The following is a 22,998-nucleotide window of genomic DNA, read 5'->3' as shown; positions in this document are numbered from 1 at the left end:
AAAACAACATAGCATTCAAATACTTATCCCAATCTGTAGGTCTTTCACTACACATCCGTTTCAACATCTGCTTTAAACTACCATTAAATTTCTCCACTAAACCATTACACATCGGATGATACGGTGTAGTTGTTAACTGTCTAAGAGACAGCAACCTACTAACCTCATTCATAATCTGTGAAGTAAATTGTGATCCACAATCTGTAAGCATTTCCTCTGGAACACCTAATCTACTATACATGTCAACTAATGCTTCGGCTACTCTTTCAGTCTCTATACTAGGCAATGCAATTGCTTCAGGATATCTGGTAGCATGGTCTACCATGGTCAAAATATATCGGTTCTTCCTATCAGTCATAGGTTCGATCGGACCAACAATGTCAACGGCAACTCTCTTAAAAGGAGTATCAATCAAAGGCATCTTACCTAAAGTTACCTTACTTATTCTACCTTTAGAAATAGTACGTTGACAAATATCACAAGACTGACAATATCGTCTAACCTCTACAAGAACACCTGGCCAATAAAACTCCCCTAAGACTCTATCACTTGTCTTCCTAATACCAAGATGTCCTGCCAAAAGCGAGTCATGCGCTACTTTTAACACAGTCTCCCTAAGATCCTTAGGAACTACTAACTGCCGACTTACGTCACCATTTCCTGCCGTAAACTCTCTAAACAACATCTTATTCCTGACCTGAAACTTCACTTGCCCTTTACCTCTACAGTTTCTAACAGTACCTTCCTCTGCTTTCTTTCTACATCCATCTAATGACCTATCTGCCTGCTGCTTCTCTACAAACTCTACATTAGTGATGTCTAAAATCTGTGAAGGAACTTTAAGTCTTCTATGAGCTTTAACTTTACTCTGCGATCTTGTTTCTACTGCTGAAGCTAACTTGCCAAAATTTGGTTCTACAGCACCCTCTATGTTACCGATAATTACATCATTTGTAGGATTATCTACACATAGTGCTTCTACAGTACCCCTGTAATACGGACAATCAAGATCAATTAACGCCATGTCTAATCTGTGCTCACTACCATCAATGTACTTACATCGTCTGGACTTCCCTAACAATTGATTTGCATTTACCAAATTCACTTCGTACTATGACACATGTACACCCAGTATCTCTCATTGCAACTATAGCTTTGCCATTACATATACCTCTAGTTGTCGGACATGAATTTATAGTAACTGTACCCACGTCTTCAAAATTCTTCAAAATCCCCAAGTTCTATCAAACTATTACCACTATCTGATCTCGGCATCGAAATTTTCGAATCTGCATCTCTTCCTCTACCTCTACTCCTACCTCTATAACCTCCTCGCCTTCTATTACCCTGATAACTATTATCATTCTTACTTGGATTCATTGAGTTCGGTTCTATGTCTTCCACTGCGTTAGCTTTATTTGTAGCTTTATTTCTACAGAAAAATGCTGTATGCCCTAAACGACCACAATATGTGCATTTATAACCTTCATACTGCTGAGATGCTCTACCTCTATTTACCAGTCTATCGTTACCTCTTTGCATACGATAACTACTACCTTGATTTCTATCTACAGGTCTACTCGGCAGTGCATAAGGCTTAGCTCTGTCTTTAATTCCATGATTCACTACATACTTTGGACCTCCTCTAGTCTTGGCAAACAAATCTGCATCTTCCGCTACTTCACGGGCTGAAAACAACTTCTTACTACTAAGGTTCTGATATAGTTCTCTATTGCAGATATCTAAAAATTGATCCCTTACTATGAAGTCTAACAACTTTTCATAAGTCTTCTCCACCTTACTCAATCTTAGCCAACCATCTAAGTATCTAGAAATTCTAGCTAGGAACATCACAAAAAGTCTCATTTTCACGGGGCCTTTCAGTCCTAAACTTCTTCTTATACCCATCATCAGTCAACTCAAACTGCCTTAACAAAGCATCTTTCAGCTTATCATAATCCGTCCTATCTTCTAATGGAAGCCTATCAAATACCTCCCTAGCAGTACCTTTTAACAGAAACGGTAAGTTTAGTGACCACATTTCATGTTCCCAATTCTGAGCAGACGCATAAGTTTCATAAACATTCAAATACGCATCCATAGAATCAATCTTTTCGTCAAATGGAGTCATCTTAACCTTAACCTTACCTACACTCTTCTTACCTAACATATCTAACTCTATCTTCATCTTATATTCTGTATCTAACTTCCTAGCTTCTGCTTCCTCCTTCTCTCTTTCTAACTGACGAGCTATTTCTAACTTCTCCTTTGCAACTCTAGCCTCATTACTTAACTTCTCTTTTTCCATTTCTATCTCTATTTCTAACTTCTCCTTAGAAATCTGGACTTCATAATCTAACTTCTCTTTTGCTAACCTAGCTTCTAATTCTAACCTATCCTTCTCAGCTTCTAAACGTTCCTTCTCAAGTTCTAACTTCTCTTTTGCTAACCTAGCTTCTAATTCTAACCTATCCTTCTCAGCTTCTAAACGTTCCTTCTCAGCTTCTAACCTACTATGTCTTTCTTCACGCTCCCTGGCTTGCTCCTCTTTAACAAAGTTTCTCAAAGCCTCATCTGTATACCCTAACTCCTGACCTACCTTCATCAACTCATTTACACTAGTCATCTTGAACTTATCATGTATATTTCCTACACTGTAACACTACAACAACAACTTAGGATACAAGTAAAATCTTACCGTGAGGTAGAACAATGATATCAAAGTATCATTAAAGGGTAACACTACAACCCTTAAATACAAAACACTATATTCACTAAGTGCAATCTTGGTGCACTATAACACTACACCTCAGTGTAACACCATATAATTAAACGCATTTATCACTCTAGCGCTATAATCAAAATGTACCTTCACTGTACAAGTACTAAAATAAACAATGTATCATATATTCTAAACACTATACCTCACCACTACAAACACTAAGTTTCAAACACATCTAAGTATCTCACTAAGGTTGTATAATAATAATCTTAAGTGTACAGTAGACAGTAGGCAATAATTAAAACTGTTCAAAATACTTTAAACTTCAAAGTCCAAACTACGACCCAAAACTCAATGTCGCGTAGCACTTTACCCCACAGTGCAAAAATATAAAAGGTATATGGCCAGTTTCAATATACTACAGACACAAAGTAAACACAAAGTAAAATTGTAAATGACACAATAAATTAAATGTTCACCTAGATAACAGACACAGTTTCTTTATCTAGAAAAAGGACACAAGGCGGGTAGTACAGTCAGGACTCAATACATCGGAATCCATTATACTGACAGATTCAAATAACGACAATGAATTGGTGGGAACCAAACTTTTTCAACGTTATTATTATCCGTTATATCGGAAAATTCCGACTCCGACACAATAAAATTGGTAACCAAACGTGTTATTTTCTATACAATCAGTACCCGTTTAACTGACATTCGGTCAGTCAAGCGCATGTATCATTTAATCATGCCTTGAACAAAAGCCACAAGGTGTTAAAACAGGTATTGTACCTTGGTCAGTTGATTGTTACACCACATTGTTACAATACCAACATGTTGTTGTCAGCTGAATTTTGTTACACTTGCCAACTTGTGACTTTTTTTTATTAAAATAATGACAGAACCTCCAGCTCAACGTCAACAGACTAATTTAACTTTTAAACAAAAATACGAAATCATTTCATATAAAGAAAGTAAAAAGGATGTTACACAAAGTGATATTAATAAGAATTTTGGGCATATTATGTTATACCCCTTGGCGTCCGTCCCTCTGTTTCACTTTAGATGTTAATTATAGATCTAAATACATAATGTTTAGATACAAGTGAATAAGCATATCATTACAATTACAATATTATGAATAATGAAATTCAATATACTGACAAATTCGATATTCTGACATGTCTTTTTGGGAACCAACAGAGTCGTTGTAATGAGTCCTGACTGTACCTTACATTGCAGAGTGTATGTGTGTATATGTGTACTTCCGGTGTTTTACCGAAAGGTCACTTTCAGATTACAAACTGGTGGTCTCATCATAAAGTGACACCTAAAAGGAGGAAAATGGAACGAACTCACCCTAAACGTCCAAACGTCCACTGTCGGGTCTGTGTGGCTGTTATAACCTCTCAGCTGGATAGCTGTCACGTACACAAGTCCGTTTCATTTGTCACGGTATCAATCTGAAAATGTTAAGAAATTATAATCACACTAAATATAAAAAGAATAAATAATTAAAAGTGATACAAAATTTAACTACCTTTAAGTAAACTAAATTTAACTTTTAATTGTAAATAAAACTTTTACTTAAAATAAAAACCAAAGTTTCTAGTGTTAGCTATATAACCTAGCTGCAGTAAAATGAGTGTGGTTTGTTTCAAATAACAACTATAGTCAACCGGTATCCAATCACGTCGGGGTCACCAAATGTCACAATAGGGACTACGATGGGATACCAGGCCGACCACAATTGCTATCTAAAACAACCAACAACTCAGAACAGAAAAATATATACAAATTTATTTACAGAAATGAATATTTATAAATGAAAAATGATTGTATATGATAAACTACTATGATAAGTCACTGCACAAACAAACACTATCAACGTATCTCAGTCTATTTCTCCCGTAAAGTTTCTGTCATGATGTATCAATAAAGTGGTGGCGTTGTTAAACAAAAAATTCGTCACAATGGCGGGCGTCTTGTATAAAATCTTATCAAGCGTAACTGTACTTCCTACAGTGTTGGCACAGTTGATAGGATCCTGAACAAGGGCATGCGTCACCCCTTTAGCCATGGACATACGTGTGGAGGGCCCGTGTCATCTTCGGGTGTGTCCTCAAATAAGAAGCTACAAAGTATAAAACATGGTAAGTTCCATGATAATCAAACATAAGGGTATAATAAAGTCCCTTGGAAAAGACTCGACCTTTGTCGGTTTCCAATAAAATAACGTGCTTCTTTGAATAAACAAAATGTCCACTATAGTACACCCTACATTCCGTGGAACAAAAATTCAATCACATCCGCATAATACTGCGTTGCAAATATATTCAAATATACGCCACATAATAACCACCAATAAATAAACGTCTTCCAAAATCATGCCACTGAAGATCCTTCTCTAGAGATACGTTCGTTTTGATACGTTGTATTTTGATACGTTGTATTTACTTATAACAAAAACTGATGATAAATGAAATGAAGTAAGATGATAACGTAAATTAAATTGATTGAAACAAATCATTACGATACTGCAGCATTTTACATAAAGTTACACAAATACAGTAACACCATAATAAATTATTTATGAATAGATATATAAAGATCTATAAAATATTCATGGCTCCTATACAATTACAATATAATTAAAACTTCAATTAACATACATCAATTAACATGTCTCGGTATAAATTTGCAAAAGCGAAACACTAGAATAAAAAGAGCTTTTAAAATTTAATCTGCAAAAATTTAGAAAAACAATAAATTACTGCCAAATAACTAAACCTGAATCAAATAAACTATAATTCTAATAGAAAATAGTATTTTACGAAATAGCAAAAATTTATGAAACAAAATCACTAGAAAATTAAATTTACCTTGTACAAGCTGTGATTTTATGACAAATATAATTTGTCTGTCACCGTCATAGTGACCTGTATAACGTCAAGTGCATTGCAATATGTCACTTAAAATTTAGTCATTATATAGCAAACTACTGAAGACTGAGCGGGAAAACAGATCGTGCTAAACATGAAAAATCGATTTGCACGAAATAAAGCTGGGACGGCGGGAAAAATAGTTATGTAAAATAAAGGCCCGTCCTTCAAATACAGACATAATACATATATCTGGTTCATAAAACAAAAATGTAACTTTCTTATTACTGAAAGGATTTTTGTGAAATAAACGGCAAAATGTTTAAATTGAGACATGGAAATTTATGCAAACCATAAAAATACTCTAAATAATAATTTCACCCGAAAACTCTAAATTGAACAAAAGATGATGCAATCTCACATCAATGAATATAGAGTAAAAATGAGGTTCGGCGTGAAAATATAATGCAAGATTTTACAAACGTACTTTCACTTTGTGACAATGACCATTTCAGACGTAGAATTGAGTACTGATATCAGTTACCCAGATTCTGACCAAGTACATGAAATGTACTTGCTTTTAATTTGTAAAATTCGATGTTATCTACCCTTGTCATGTGGAGCCTTTATAGGCAGCTGGGCGATATTAAGCCACCATGACTCTTTGCTTTGTTCAAATATAAAATTACATTGTTCAATTATAAAATTACATTATGGCATTCAAACAAAACAATTTGCACTCTTGCTCATATATGACTTGGCGGCTAAAGCCCTCCCCAATCACAACAATAGATCGCTCACTCAGATATGACAAGGCGGCTAAAATCTCCCTCCCTCGACAAAAGCGCTCTCTCTCTCTCTCTCTCTCTCTCTCTCTCTCAAATATGACTAGGCGGCTAAAAGCAACCTCATCACCACCTCCGCCCCCCCCCCCCCCCGCGACAAAAGCTCTCTTGCTCAATTATGACAAGGCGACTTAAAGGTCCCATCTCCATGACAATATAGCTCTCTCGCTCAAATATGGACTACGCTGTCAAAAGCCCTCATTCATCCCCCGTAAAAATGAACGATAGAACCAAACCTCCATAGTCAACAAGAATTCCCACTTCTTGATGCAATTATATGAAAAGCTTTTGTCCAAAGCAAAGCTTAATTTTAATATTTTTGTCATTCACTTAGTCAAATCTCCGGTTCGTCCGTCCGTATAGCCGTCCTTTTCTGTATGTCTATAAGATAACATTTATTTCAATATCATCGTTTTTATATCTCAGCTGCTGCTTGGTATCATTTCATAAAAAAATCTATACGAAAAACATCCTCAGTTAAAGCATATTTCTTTTTTTTTTAAAATTAAAAAAGTCAGAATTAAATAGGATCACAAAAATATGGCACTTTAATATTTATTTCTTCATATCTTTACCTGAAACAATATGAAGTGACAGAACCAATAAAAGTAACGTTTATAATGAATATATTTTAATACAGAAAAAAATGGACGATATGCGGCGCAAAGGCACACTCTCGCCGCAAAACGAACCAAGTACGATATGCACCGCAAAACGTCCACATGTGTTCGATATGCGCCGCAAAACGTCCACACGCGTACGTTTTGCGGTACGGACGTTTTGCGGTGTTACAGTGCATGCATATGTATACGATTTTAACTCTGACACATTTTCAACAGAAAGGTCTCCAAACTATGACGCAAGTATACGGTTAACTCTGACACATTTTCACCAGAAATGTCTCCAAACTACGATACAAAAATGTATGCAGTGATCGTAAGGTGTAACTCTGTTTAGCTCTTAAATAAAACTACTTTTGTAAATTATGCATTTACGAATATGCAATTAAGAAAGATTGAAATTCAAATTTTTCATCAAACCAGTTTTTCTTTCTTTAACAAATGCTTAAGGAAAATTAATTTTATACTAAGTGAACACAACGTTCCTATCAAGATTACACTTGATTCTGAAAAAAAAAAATAACAATAAGTACCATTTAAAATATTTATTAATTATGGATTTAAAAAATGGAAAAATATAAACCTGAAAACATTTTCGTTGTATTATACAAGATAAATTCAAGTGCATGTTGTTATAGATAAATAAGATAATTTTTCATTATTTATTCCAAACAAAGAGTAAGAAATGGTACGAATGTGTTCCAAGTAATTTCACTAAAACCCGTGAAATAAAAGATATAAATAATGTATATCATGAGTAATTATATTAGTGGATTGTTTTACATAAATGTTACAAGTATATTCTTTATGTAGTTAATAATGCCAAATAAAATATCGAATTGTAAAAAAATATTTAAAATGCATCGACCACGACGAGACTCGAACTCGCAATCTTCTGATTCGAAGTCAGACGCCTTATCCATTAGGCCACGCTGCCGACGTTCAATTGAAATTTTAAAGCCGATATCTTTATATTTGTTCCATTATTTTTATATGAATGAATGTGAAAGTATCTAAATGTAATAAAATGTTTTTTATTATTTACTTCGTAAAAGTGGATCGACATTCCAACTGAAATATTATCATGAGCCTAGTTTAAACATACATTTTTCACCAATCAATTAATATATCAAATGTTGTTTTTTTTTTCATTTTTTATGATGAAGATGATGATGATGATGATGATGAAAAACATCAGTAAAATCAAAATGTGAACACCAGAAGGTGCAATTTAAAGGTTTAAGAATTAAAGGAATGAAAGGAAAATAGAAAGGAAACATTCGCGTATATTTAGAGGATACATGCCTGTAGGAAACATCCATGCAGACTAATCTGTCTATTTCAATTATCATTTGAGAAGCATTGTCATATCAATGAGTAACTTAACATTATATAATCCAAGATCCAGTTGTCAAATATTTGCAATCGGTTCATTTGAAACTTAAATTGCTAAATACTTATGAACCATGTAAAGTACCTGGAATTGATTATTTAAGTCCAAAAGCAAAAGTCCCACATATTCCTCCGAGGGTTCGGTATTGAAATAAGGAATCATAAAAATTGGTGAAGTTCTTTTTAATTATAATAAGACAAATGTTACAATATGAACAGTAACTATGTACTCAGCATACAGCTTACAGCTTGCATTCTTTGTTAGTGACGTAGAAGTCTGCGATCGTATATCTGACCTCAATCCTAAAAGTGTTCGAACTTTTAAAATATATAAATGTGTTCAATTTTCTTGACTTTAACTAATCAAATTTCAAATATTATCAATTTTACTATATTTAGATCAAACACAAATATTTAAATAAAAGCAACAACCAAAAAAGTTTATTTTTTCAAACTATTTGTGAAGCACTAAAAAGTCCCTAGATTAACTGGATATGAAAAAAAAAACAAAAACAAAACACACATACAGACATGTCCCTCTTTTGTTCTTATCATATTATATCCGTGTTTTAATAATAATTATCACAATTGGGTGTTATTTAGCACACATGTACATAAAAATGTTAATAAGTTTCACACTTCTGACGTGAAATATATGAATAAATGATACCTTTGTTGATTTTATGCGACGATTTTATTCTGATTTATCTAACACATTTTCTTCTTATGTAAATAATTACAAGCTAATATGTAATATTTTCATTATGTCTTATAAGATTTACGAGACCTATTGATACTTAACAAGTTCTTATAAAACATCGATATGGTTAGACTAATTTATAAGTAATTGATACATATGGTATTTACATAACCCAGAAAAAAACATCTGCAATTTTTATATACCGTTAATAAAATTATTGAGAAACAATAAATGTTGACATATGCAATAATGACTGTAGGTCCGCGATATGTATAAATACCAAGTGTAACTCCTGATATGGTACCACTCTTCTTCCGTCGTCAGACTTGACGTTAGTAGCCGTAACAACAAGGTAAGACTTTTGATTATATGTTTATACTGGGACAGAAGATAATTTCTGTCCCAGGTTTATATAAGAAATACTAGTACAACAATGAATTGTTATTAGTAAAACGAGGCTAAAAATATGGCGGACGCAAATTTGAAAATCTAATAACTAGTACGAAAATAAAGTGTATTAAAACTAATGGGAATTATTATTTTATGGATTTTTGCGGAATTTATATATATTATGTAAAGGATTTATTGTTCAATTTAACAAATACTGGTGATCATTAGTGCATGGCGTCGAAAAACAGGAAAAGGACGAAATCTATCGCATCTCCTGATTCTGTCCTACAAACACCGGATAAAAGAACGATTACAAATGTGATAACATATACACCGGAAATGGCACAAACTGCACCAAACTTAACGGGTCAAAATCAGACTCAGGTGGGTTTTATTCCTCAAATCCCTCAAATTCCAATTTATCAAGGAAACAACGCTGGACAATATGCCTCTCCAACAAATTATATGTTTATGACTCCCCAGCAAACAGCTGCCATGAACACCCCCCAGTCCCCCTTGGCTACCTCAGTGGATTTTGCATTGCTTTTTGAAAAGTTAGAAAACAAGATAGACTTAAAATTTGAGGCTATAGATAATAAACTCGGGAAATTGGACACAATCGAAATAAATATCAATGATTTGGCACAGAAAATGACATCTATGGACAATCGAATATTTTCACTTGAATCAAAACTGAGCAAATGTCAGCAAAATATAACGGACATAGAGGCAAGTAGGGCATATGACTCAAATACCAGTGATGAGATTGTAGCGAAACAGAAATTAATAGATAAACAGTTAGAAAGTGAGAAAAACATGCAGAAAACATTGTCGAAAGATTTCGAATGCCTGAAGCGTGAAAATACTCGTCTGTCCGAAGAGGTCATTGATCTACAGGCACGCTCTATGCGTGACAATTTGTTATTTTATGATTTTAAAGAGGGCAATCACGAGGAAGCACGAAAAGCGGAAAATTGTGTATCCGTTATTCATGAATTTTGCCATGATAAATTACAAATGGTCAATCCGGAAGAAAATATCAAAATAGTTAGAGCGCACCGAATTGGTCAGTATAGGGAAAACAAAATACGCCCAATAGTTGCAAAATTCAAAGATCCTGATATCAAATCAATAATAAAACAGAAAGTGTTTGAAAAAAAGGATACAATTAGTCATGGCGTAAGCGACCAGTACCCTAAAGCGATTCAGGAACGGCGAAGATTGTTAAACCCTTATCTTAAGAAAGCACGGGATGCTGGCTTGAGAGCGAACTTACATTTAGACAAACTGTATATTGGGAAAAGACTTTACACAATTGATGACCTGCCAATAACGGACATAGATAAATTGGACGCAATTTCGGATAGATCTTCCGGCGCAGAATACCGCAATGAAACACATAGCACGACGTATCAGAAATAGGATGCATTATGGGAACAATTAAATATTATACTATGGAATGTTCAGGGATTATCTTCAAAATTAAATGACAATGACTTTTTAGAATATATATCGCAATTTGATCTCATTTTGTTAACAGAAACCTGGACATCAAAGATTTCGAATCTTAAGATTAACGGTTATGAGTATTTTAATTGTCCTAGACCTAAAGGTAATTCACGATCAAAACGCAACAGCGGGGGATTGTAGTGTATTTTAAAAAGGAATTTTCACATGGAATTGAGATAGTCAGTTCAAATAATAAGGGAATTGTGTGGATTAAATTAAAAAGGGAGTTTTTAGGTTACGATAAAGATACTTATATCTGCATTTGTTATTTTCCACCAGAAGACTCTAACTTGTATAAATCACCGAATTCTTGTTTGTTTGAGATTGACTTATTTGATCAATTGAATATTGATTTCCGAAAATATAGCGAGATAGGATATGTGTACTGTACAGGGGATTTTAACTCTAGAACAGGTGAAAGATCAGACTTGATTGAAGATTTGAATATAAACAGATTTATAGCGGTTCCTGCATTAGATGACTCTTTAAGTGAATTACCTTTAAGGCATAATGATGATAAAACCGTAAATTCGTTCGGCAACCAATTATTAACATTTTGTAAGGAAAATTGTATACAAATAGTCAATGGTAGACTAGAATCGGGAAAGTGTACTTTCCATGCAAAATATAGAAATAAGTGTACGCAGAGTACAGTTGACTATGTATTAACACATTATAGTAATTTTTCAAGCTTAGACAAATTTTTCATTCATGATATGACAGAGTTTTCTGATCATTGTCCTGTAGTGTTTACGTTAAGTTATAGTTGTAGTTTTATTATTGTGTCAGAATTATCAGATGTTAAAAAACTCGTATGGAATACTGATGATAAAGGAGAATTTTTGAATGCATTAGAATCACACAGATCGAAGTTTGATGATATATTTAATAGGCCATTAGATAGTGTGATTGATATAAATGATTGTACCGAGGACCTATCTAATATTATTACTGATATTTCATTTAAAAGTTTTGGTAAGAAAAAATCTTTTAAAAAGAGGCCTCAAAGAAAGAAATGTCTATGGTTCAACGTTGAATGCAGACAAGCCAAGTCTAATTTTTATAACTGTAAAAGAGCATTTTCTGTAAATAAATGTGAAAGAACTAAATTTTTGTTCCTTCAAAGCAGAAGTGATTATATTAAAGTAAAAAATCAAGCAAAAAATAAATTTTATAAAGAAGAAAGGCAAAAATTGTCTGAAATGAGCCGTAAAACGCCTAGAAAATTTTGGACATATATAAATAAATTTAAAAGTAAACTAAATGTTTCTAATGATATAAAGGCAGAAGATTTTGTAAATCATTTTTCTAATATGTCGAGTAACGCTGAGTCGCCTCTCTTAGATGGTGATCAAAACGAAGGGCGTAGTATACCGGTAACTATAGAAGAACTTGATCGGGTTATAACGACAGAAGAAATTTTAAAGGCTGTTATGTCTATGAATAGAAATAAAAGCCCTGATATATATGATATTGTAGCAGATTTTTTCATTGATGCTAAGGAATTTATTAGTCCCTATTTATGTAAGCTATTTAATAGAATATTAGATACAGGTATATATCCGGAAATGTGGACAAAAGGTGCAATAGTACCGATTTATAAAAAAGGTGATAAACTTGATCCTGCGAATTATAGGGGTATAACATTAGTTAATATTATGGGTAAGATCTTTTCATTAGTTTTAAGAAATAGAATAAACAGTTGGTGCGAAGCTCAAAATGTGTTTAATGATAGTCAATTTGGTTTTCGGCAGGGACGGGCAACCATTGATGCAATTTTTATACTTCATTCTTTTATCAAAAAAATCTTGAACAAAAATGAAAAATTATATTGTATATTTATAGATTACGAAAAAGCATTTGATACAGTCAATAGAGACTTACTTTTGGATGAAACTGATAGATTGCGGTATAAGTTGTAAAATTTTAAATATTATAAAGTCAATATATGCATCTGTACAATCTTGTCTAAAAGTAAATACAAAATTGACTGATTTTTTCGATGTAACCATTGGCTTAAAACAAGGAGAACCATTATCACCATTGCTTTTTATTCTATTTATAAATGATATTGAACAGTGTATCGATATTGAACAAATGTCAACAAAAGATATTGAATTGTTATCTAAATACATGTTGTTATTTGCAGATGATATTGTTTTGTTTACAACAGATATAAATAGTCTACAATCTCAAGTTAACTCTATCTCGAGATATTCCTGTAAGTGGGGTCTGAAAATCAATGTTGCTAAAACTAAAGTATGTGTTTTTGAAAAGCGAAAATCTAACACACATGTTAATATTACGATTAATGATGAAACCATTGAATATGTAGATACTTTCACCTACTTGGGAGTAAAATTTTCATATACAGGTGATCTTAAAGTAGCAATTAAGGCTCTGTCTGAACAAGCTTTAAAGGCATATCATAATCTTTTATCTTTATTTGATAGAGTTAAATTTGATATAAAAACAAAATTAAAACTTTTTGATAGTATGGTAGTACCAATATTACTGTATGGTTCAGAGATCTGGGGCGCTTTTGATTGCAAAGAAGTTGACAAATTACATATTAAGTTTTGTAAAAGCATTTTAGGTGTTGAAAAACAAACTCCGAACAACGCAGTACTCGGAGAACTTGGTAGATTCCCTTTAACAGTTTTATGTCAAGAAAGAGCATTAAAATATTGGATAAAAATAAAGAAACAGACTATACCAGAATTGTTTAGTGTATATAGTGATCAAGTACATAACTTTAGAGGATCTTCTTGGGCTAAAAGTATTTACAATATAATTAATAACTTAGGGTTTTCAAATTGTATAGAGAATTTTGAAAATAATTGTAACTATATTGTATTATTCAAACAACGTTTAAGAGTTCAATTTGTGCAGAAATGGCACGAATCGATTGAATTAATGCCAAAACTCGATTACTATAGAATGTATAAAAATGATTTTTGTTTTGAAGAGTATCTTAATATTGTTGATAATAGTAAATTAAGGAGACAACTTTCAATTTTAGGCTAAGTTCTCATACATTAGAAATTGAAACTGGAAGATATAGTGGGGTTGAAAGAAATGCGAGATTATGTAAATTTTGTTCTCAGCAAGCTGTTGAATCGGAGTATCATTTTCTTTTATGCTGTCCATTATATAGAGATTTAAGAATCAAATACAAATTGCCACACACTTTTCCAAATCTAAATAAATTTTCTAGATTAATGACAAATTCTAAAAGAAAAAATCTATATCATTTAAGCAAATTCTTAAGAGATGCATTTGATAGAAGAAATGAACAATTATAAAATAAATATTAAAACAATCTTAGATCTTTGCTATGATTGGTATTAAATTGTCGATATACCAAAAATAATCTTAACACAATATATGCATTATTATGTATAATGTTCATTCAATGTATGTTTGCTTTTGTTAGATTTATTATTGTGTGTTTGCCATATGTATATTAATGGTTGTATTGCCAAAGGCAGATATCTGCCGAATTGCAAATAAAACTTTGACTTGACTTGACTTGTTATTTTGCGTCTCTCTTTTTTGCTCATTAATGGTGTTTTAGATTTGTCGTTTTTTTTTCAATTTCTGCTAATATAAAACATAGCTAGTATATGAAAAGCTAGTATAAGTATAAAGGTATGCTTCTTTGGTCGTGTTTTATCTACTATAGTTTAACGCTTTCATAGTGACAATGTAGATTGTCTGTTTCAGTACGTTTCCATTACAAAATGGGGCAAAGAAAACCGTCGCAGTCAGTAAACGTGAAATTCAGATAGATAAGCTTGTGTTTTGTTTCATGGTTAATTTACGAGGCGACTGTCATGATTGTGTTCTTTCTTAAGAAAATAATTTAATGGGGAAGGACGCCATGTTTTTCTTACCAAACTTCAAAATAATATGCGTTTTGTCAGAGGAGCAAAAAGACAGCACTTAGAAAAAAAATGTTAATACTTCGAAATAAATATTTTTATTTTTTTAATTCTTTTTTAAGAGTCCATGATATGCAAGGATAAAGTGTGGCTGTCATAAAAAATGAACATAAATGATTTTTTTAAGCAGCTCTAGTTATGCAAAATTCCGTATGTATCAAACTCTGGTGCCTTGCAAGATGAATTATATAGTACATTAAAAATAAACTAATACAGGAAAATACAGACAGATATACAGTACGAAGATCAGAAAATACCACAGAGCTTGCAGCCCTTTGATTATTAAATAGATTTATTACACTCCCGTGCCGCGTCTTATGTGATAATAATTGGAGGATTTTTTTTTTTCGTTTTTGTGAAATATGGAATATATTTTCACGAAACATGATAAAAAGCGACATATTTTCACGAGCTGGGTCATGCTTCAATGTTTTTGTTTTAAATAATATAAGCTGGCTAACGTGTGAGATATTATGTTAGAATGTGTATTGTCCAATGTTCATGAAGAGATATGAATTTGTTTTAGTGGAAGTATGGGGAAGGACGCCATATTTTTCTAACCAAACTTCAAAATAATATGCGTTTTGTCAGAGGAGCAAAAAGACAGCACTTAAAAAAATGTTAATACTTCGAAATAAAATATTTTTATATTAAAAATCTCTTACAAGGTTAATACGCAAGCTTTTATTTGACGCTAAAATCATTAGAATTCGTTAAGATATAACGAAGTTTGTAGAGAAATATTTTAGAGGCGCTTGGGTTATATTCGTTCTAATTTTTTTCCGGGCACGTGAACATTGTGAAAAAAATACTTGACCGCTGTTTTCATTGTTTTAAGAATTTAAATACATTATCACCAGTTTTGCTGCGATTTAAAAATACAACACAGAAACGAATTTTGCCTGGTGTTGTATACTTTTTGAACGACAAGTATTTTGATAAGCACACCGTACTTTATGTCAAATAGTTTATTTTTTTTTGTTTTTTGTTTTGTTTTTGTTTTCATAATTTATCAGGACTTCTTTACTTGAGGTACACCAAGTATAGAACATATATTAATAACTGTATAACTGTACAAAGGTAATGGTTTATTTGAAAATTCAATTCTTTTATTAATTTATTTATTTCAGTTTGCCGGGCAACAATGGCTAGCAAAGTGTTGATAACGATGTCACTAATGGTTTTAGGGGCTTTGGCTCAGTTTAACCCTATATGTAAGTTACTTCTACACATGATCAAAACATTATTTAGAAAAAAATCTCTATGTCTTTACGGAATGAAAATGGTATAATCATGGCGTATTTTTGATAAATAACTTTTACCAGAAGAAAAAACATAGCCGCTACTAAAAAGTTCAATAATAAACTGTTTGGTGAAAAGAAAGACATTAAAACAATATTTCATATATATAGAGGATATTGAATGAGTGTAGTTTAATACTAAATTTATTGAACGAGTTGAATAAAATCATATTAAGCGAGCCTCTGGCGAGCATAATATTGTTTTATTCAACGAGAATATTGTTTTATTCAACGAATTCAATAAATTTAGTATTGAATCTTCACGAATAAAATATATTATTTATGACATATATAAAATAAGAACAGTAAACTGTTAAAATGAGTCATATTTCATTGACGCGCCTCCAGTGTAACGCTAACATTAGCGCGCTTTAACGCTATGTGTATATTATTAGTTATAAAGATTGTTGACAGATTATATGGCCCTATATAAACGTCTGTTTGTAAATATAACCCGAGTCGCAAGGCGAGGGTTATATTGCAAACAGCCGTTTATAAACGGCCATATATCCTGTCAACAATCTTTATTTCGAATTTATAATACATCACGCATCATTTTTTAGAGAAAAAAGTAAGATTTCTTAATGAATCGACAGAAGCCATGTATATAAAACTATATAAACGTCACGATTATCCAATGAAAAGCGACGTTACAAACATGCAGTATTATAAATAACGCAAATGACGTCACGTCAAAGTGTAATTACACTAGTGTAATATCGTTTTTATTAAATAGGTTTATTACACTCCCGTGCCGCGTTTTATGTGATAATAAAATGGTCTAGACAACATATATTAAACTATACGTTTCTGGTAGACTTTTTCACCAGTATAGCACCTGGCCAGCCTGCAATCGTACAATCTGACCAGGCTTTAAACGGCTGGTAGCTTATGGAATCTCGTAAACCTCAAATGGACTGCTGGCCAATTTCAGGTTAAGGGTTGAGAAAATTATTATTGAATAAAATATGTAAAATATGATAATTATGCTTCAATGTATTTGTTTTAAATAATAATAAGCTGGCTCACGTGTGAGGTATTATGTTAGAATGTGTATTATCAAATGTTCATAAAGATATATGAATTTGTTTTTAGTGGAAGTGACCAGCTGCACCAGAAGTAAGCTAGAACTGACGTTAACTGACGGTGCCGACGGGGGAATAATCTATATCCAAGGTCAAGGGACAGCTTGCCGGCAGTTTACTACGTCGGGTGTCTCGTATTATACTATTGACTTCGGATCTTGTGGAATACAATGGGTATATGACAGTAGCATTATACAAATATTATCGCATCAATATCATCACGACAATAAAAAAGTAATGGACGAAAATGGTTCACTCGGTTTGAGTGACACTTATAAAAACTTAAGCCGGTGCTAGGTGGCGTGAGAGATGTTGAAATTTCCGTTATTTTTCATAAGCAGACTCATTAACACATCTGCTGATGTCTCATAAATTTAAAATTGTAGGTTTAGATGTTGAATACTGCTTAGCCTGGTGCTACGGGGCGTGGACTATGAATAGGCTCAATCAAACCAAGCTTGCAGCATTTTCAGTTTTGCCATTTTGATGTTCTTTGAAGATTTCATATTTCTCTATTCAGTTAAACTATGTCTGCAAATTTTAACGTTGCTTTGTAAAGTAATATTTATTCTTTTTAAATGTTGATCAATATTTCAAAATGTCTAATTACAGGAGGAAAGTTTTAAGGTGATAGTCCAGAAGAAATCGCTGTACCAGACTGGAGATGATAAACAGATTCCAGTCATGTGTATTGCCGACCTGGGAGACTTGACCGTCAGTAACAGCCTTGATGTTGCGTAAGACATAATCTTCAAACTTGAATTCTAAATATAATTATATTCAAATAATCAATGTATTTGTGAAGTGTTCAATGAAAGTTCAATTCGTAAATTGTAATTTTTGAAAGTCTTATTTATTTCTACAAAATATATAACATGAATATTTGGTATTTTTGAACATATATGAATTAATATATGAATTGTCTTATGCCCTGTCCTGTTTTTGTTTCGGGTCCTCCTGGGCCCTTGGCCGTTGTTGCTGGGTCGTGTGGGGGTTGGGTTCATTGAACGCCACCTTTCATTGGGGGTTCTTGTTTATTATATTTAAGTTTATGATGCTAAGCACATAAATCAAGGCAAGTGCGCAATGCTTAGAGGATAATGCCGGCAAAACAGTTCAGTATAATGAGATATTTTGTAATGAAAATCTAAATTGTTGCATTGTTTATTTAACAGAGACAAAGATGATTGATGCCGGCCTGAACAAGACGGTAAAACCCACTGCTACCATGACATTATACAGCAATGGTGAAAAACATTAATGGAGGAACTGTAAAACTTACAGATATTGTCACCCTGGTGATGCAACTTGATGCTGAATATATCGGTCAGTAAATGTGCCGCGTCACGACAAAACCAACATAATGCGTTTTGCGACCAGCATGGATCCAGACCAGCCTGCGCATCCGCGCAGTCTGATCAGGATCCATGCTGTTCGCTTACAGACCCTATAACAAGTAGAGAAACTGATAGTGAACAGCATAGATCCTGATCAGACTGCGCGGATGCGCAGGCTGGTCTGGATCCATGCTGTTTGCAAACCCATTATTTTGGTTTTGTCATGGCGCGGCTCAAATGCAGTTTAGAATTTAAAAACATCTATTTCATAGCTATTGTATTGCTTACCGGCATTATAAGTCTAAAAAAACGAGTGTTTGTGATTTATCTTATTTATCAAAATCATAAGTGTAATTACATATATAGCTATTTGTGAAGGCAAATTGTCCGATCCAGAAACACAAAACAAAACAATTACTTAATGTTTATACACAATCATGGGACTTGAAAAAAAATCTTTGTAATTAAATCAATGACTCAATGTGTTTAGTACTGATATCGTGAAGTTCATGCTATATTTTCGTTTGATATGTACAAACGGAAGGAAAATACAAAAAAAAAACTTCAGTTTCTATGATCACACACATGGCTAGGGGTGTCACAGTTTGAAAAAAAATGCTAATGTGTAAAAAGTTTAACCGACCATATCAATAAAAGCCTTAGACTTTCAACATAAACTTTCTTTCTTTATGACAAGATATGGCATTTTGTTTGTATTTTGTTGTACTCAAAATTGATAACAATACATATCCGAATATGGTGTAACTATTTTCCGTTAGGGTCGTACCGTACTCAATCAGATCGGAATAAAAGTACATTGTTGAACAAACAACTCTTATTATAAAAAAACTATGAAAATATATAGAATCAATTAAAAACTTATTCGCCTAACTTCGGTTACGGTTATTGAAATTTCTAACCGTTTTTTTTCTTTGCTAAAACCAGTCGAACCCGTTTAAACTGATAAACGTGACACCCCTAGACATGGCTGTTGTATTTTAACTAAACGAAAGATTTATAATAAACTAAATTGACCTCTTTCATAACTAATAGCCTACCTGTAACCATTTCAGTCTGTGACCTCTTATCTTTTAGTTGAAAAAAACCAAAGAGAAGTTAAAAAAAAGAACGTTTAATGATTAAAGATATTTTGTTAAGACAATAATAAGTATCAATTATTTGCTCAAATAACATTAATTGTACAATCGTATTTTCAGAGGATTTTGACATAAAAGCTAAGTCATGTTTCGCAGACAACATTGAAATTATCTCAAATGCGTAAGTACTAATAATTCAACATCATTTGTTATCTTTTTAAGTATACTGGACTCATCCTGTTGTAAATATGAAAGTTTCCATTGTTTGACATAATGTTTCTTTTATTTGATACAATGTTTCCATTGTTTGACAAAATGTTTACATGATACTTTTGTAGTCAATGTATGTTGTCTGTTTTGTTTAACTCTCATGAATTAACAAGCAGGGCTTGATCTTAATTTGCCACAAACCATCGATGAATTATTATGTTCAAATAAAACAACAGGACGGCTTAGAAACTATTTACGCAAAAGAAATAGCTTTTGCCAGAAGTAATATAATTAATGTTTTAAGGGCTGGTATACAGTAGTGCTCCCTGTACTATGTCCACATCCGGTCCGTTTTGATCGCGTGTTTTCCCATCATTCATTAACCAGAGACGTTCTCAGTCCAGTTGTGTGTAAATAAATCTGCAAATTAAAATGAGTTTCGAACTTTGAGATCTGGGATCATATCGGGGAAAATGATTCAATAGTTCCAACAAACTTCTAAAATGACAAGAAACTTTTTCAAATGCTTTACTAAAAACGGTATTGCATTATAAGAATTGGTGTATTTTACTCTTCTGTTTCATATATTTCATCAAATTTTATTACAGGTGTCCAGTGGATACTGAGTTGTTCCCACACATCAATAGCATATCACAGGGTTTAATACAAGCCCAGTTCGGAGCTTTTAGAACCACATCTCTCGCTGGCGGCTCTGTCTCTATGCCTTTCTCGTGTACCCTTCAAGTCTGCCTAGGGTCATGTAGCTATGTAAGTATGATTCTTTTTTCATACGGGTTTAATTATCTGCCTGGTCTAACAGATGAACTAAATTCTATCTGAATTTTATATTTGCACTGTAAACAAACAGTTTTTTGTAGATAAAATGAACGCAGTCAAAGATCTTAAGATGGACTTACACAGTTATTGTACATTGTATTTAACAAACTTTTTAAAAAGACTTTTTATGATACGATTTTGTTTCTTATCGCATACCCGTGCCGCTTTTACGGCTTCGTTACTGTGTGGGTTGCGTTCATTGAACGCCGCCTTTCCTTGTTGATATTGTTTATCATATTTCGTGTTAAAGCTGTGCACGGTCATACATATATACTTTGACGTGTCGTAAAGACGCGCTGAATGTAAGCGTTATATGATATACACATAAATGAAAAAGTGATTCATTTTTATTGTTAGATATGTGATAAGTAGACTACTATATATTCGTGTGGCTTCATTACCTAACTAATTGAACATTTTAGTAAAATAATATTAAGCTTGCATGAAGCTTGCATTGTTTAAGTAAGAGTATATTCCACTCGTTCAATAATGTCACTATTGAACCGGCACGCTTTCGATATCATCTATAATTTGAACGATTGATAATTTGAGTAATGATTTACAGACGACCTGCAGTGACGGTTTTGTCAGTTATGGAAGAAAGAAAAGGGCACTTGCAAAACGTCAGGCGGAGGAAAACAACATGGAAGATATCAGTGTTGGTTCATCTATCTCAATAACAACAGACGAAGTCACTATCGAAAGTAAGTACATGTATTTGACATGTGACCTCGTATCCATTAAAAAAATAACGTTTTGAAAATTCGCTCTTTGAAGAGTTATTTCATTTTTGTATCAACTGCTACAGAGTTATACCACTGTTTCACAGAAGCCTTTACATGCTACAAAGTAGCAGTAACATATAGGGAACAAAACTGGCCAATCATCCCTCAATACAACTGCTTAATTGGCTAATATCAGGCGATACATGTGATCACTGATCGCTCTTGTTATTGATTTAGATCTACCCTCATGATATCTAAAAGTATTCAAACTTCTTGAACACATTATAAAAAAGCAGATTTGTTGCTGTATAATATATGAGTTTTATATAGCAGACCTGTCGATAACATTCAATATATTACAATTATCGTAGAGTATACAAATATGAAGCTTTAATTATGATGTATGTTCTGTATTGTCCTATGAGGCCGTATGCAATGAAGTATCTAAAATAAAACATTGCAAAATAATGTAAAAAAGAATCTCATGCTTTAAAAGTTTTTTGTGCGATTTTTATTTCAAAAAATTGTTTCTGTTCATTCAGCTCCAGATGACGACAACAACACTTGCATGAATTCGGCCGCGTTTGCAGCATTGATGACCGTCCTCAATGCCGGAATGGTTTGCAGCTTTGGTGCTTTTGTTGTTGTCTTCCGCAAATATATGGACAACAAACGAATCCTTATGCACCTTAACTCTAAAGGTTAAATGCCGTTACATTGACTATCTCTGTGCTTTAAGGGTATTAAACTATGAATCTGCTATATGGTATTGAAAAAAAAACAAAGAATAATTCTTAAATACCTCTATGAAAAATATATGTTTGAATGTTTCTCTTAGAGCGAATATTGCATGCAAGAAACCATTGTTAAACGTTTAAAACCCTACTTAAAATAGCAAACTTATAGTTTGGTTCGGAACAGTTTATACTGTTTACATACAATAATTAACAGAGACATCCTACCTGGCAACTCTTTCGAGAATATACCAAAATATTGTAAAATCCACCAGATTTTACTCTTTTTTTTCAAAATCATTTCACGAGATATAGCTTTATACCCTTTTAGGTGACAACTAGTAAATTATCTCTAAAATACCTAAAAATTGTCTCGGTCTGCTTTTTTGCTTAACTAGTACTCATAACTATATTTAGTAAATAATTATACTATATCGATCATACTTTATACGTTTAACACCTGTCAATAATACTTGAGCTCGCTTAATAAAAAAAGTTTCCACAGTCAAGATATTCATTTCTTTTTAGATTTAATTTGTGTAGATTTCATAATGCAAAGCTTTATATATTACCTAGCAATGTCATATTTAGTTAATTACTTTATTTAAATGTTTATTTTGTTTTTGTTTCCTTCCAGTTATAATTATATGCACAATAAATACGTA

The 22,998-nt window shown here is 32.7% G+C and overlaps 1 long non-coding RNA gene, 1 other non-coding gene and 1 pseudogene across 2 annotated transcripts; 1 reads left to right on the top strand and 2 right to left on the bottom strand.

The window, feature by feature from the left end:
* Positions 1 to 4,502: 4,502 nt before the first annotated feature.
* LOC132726461 (uncharacterized) lies at positions 4,503 to 6,108 on the bottom strand. The gene is made up of 2 exons (XR_009625199.1): positions 5,608 to 6,108; positions 4,503 to 4,859 (listed from the first exon to the last, which is right to left on the bottom strand). It is a non-coding gene; the product is annotated as an uncharacterized LOC132726461 (long non-coding RNA).
* A 1,828-nt stretch (positions 6,109 to 7,936) lies between these two features.
* Positions 7,937 to 8,009, bottom strand: Trnar-ucg (transfer RNA arginine (anticodon UCG)). Its single transcript has one exon. It is a non-coding gene; the product is annotated as a tRNA-Arg (tRNA).
* Positions 8,010 to 9,430: 1,421 nt separating this feature from the next.
* LOC132726464 (uncharacterized) lies at positions 9,431 to 22,997 on the top strand (annotated as a pseudogene).
* Position 22,998: the final 1 nt, after the last annotated feature.

The sequence above is a fragment of the Ruditapes philippinarum genome, unplaced genomic scaffold (genome assembly GCF_026571515.1).
Source record: "Ruditapes philippinarum isolate M1 unplaced genomic scaffold, ASM2657151v2 ctg2129_1_1_1_1, whole genome shotgun sequence".
NCBI lineage: Eukaryota > Metazoa > Mollusca > Bivalvia > Venerida > Veneridae > Ruditapes > Ruditapes philippinarum.
Note: the sequence above shows the minus strand (reverse complement) of the source record. Positions and strands in the feature narration are given on the sequence as shown.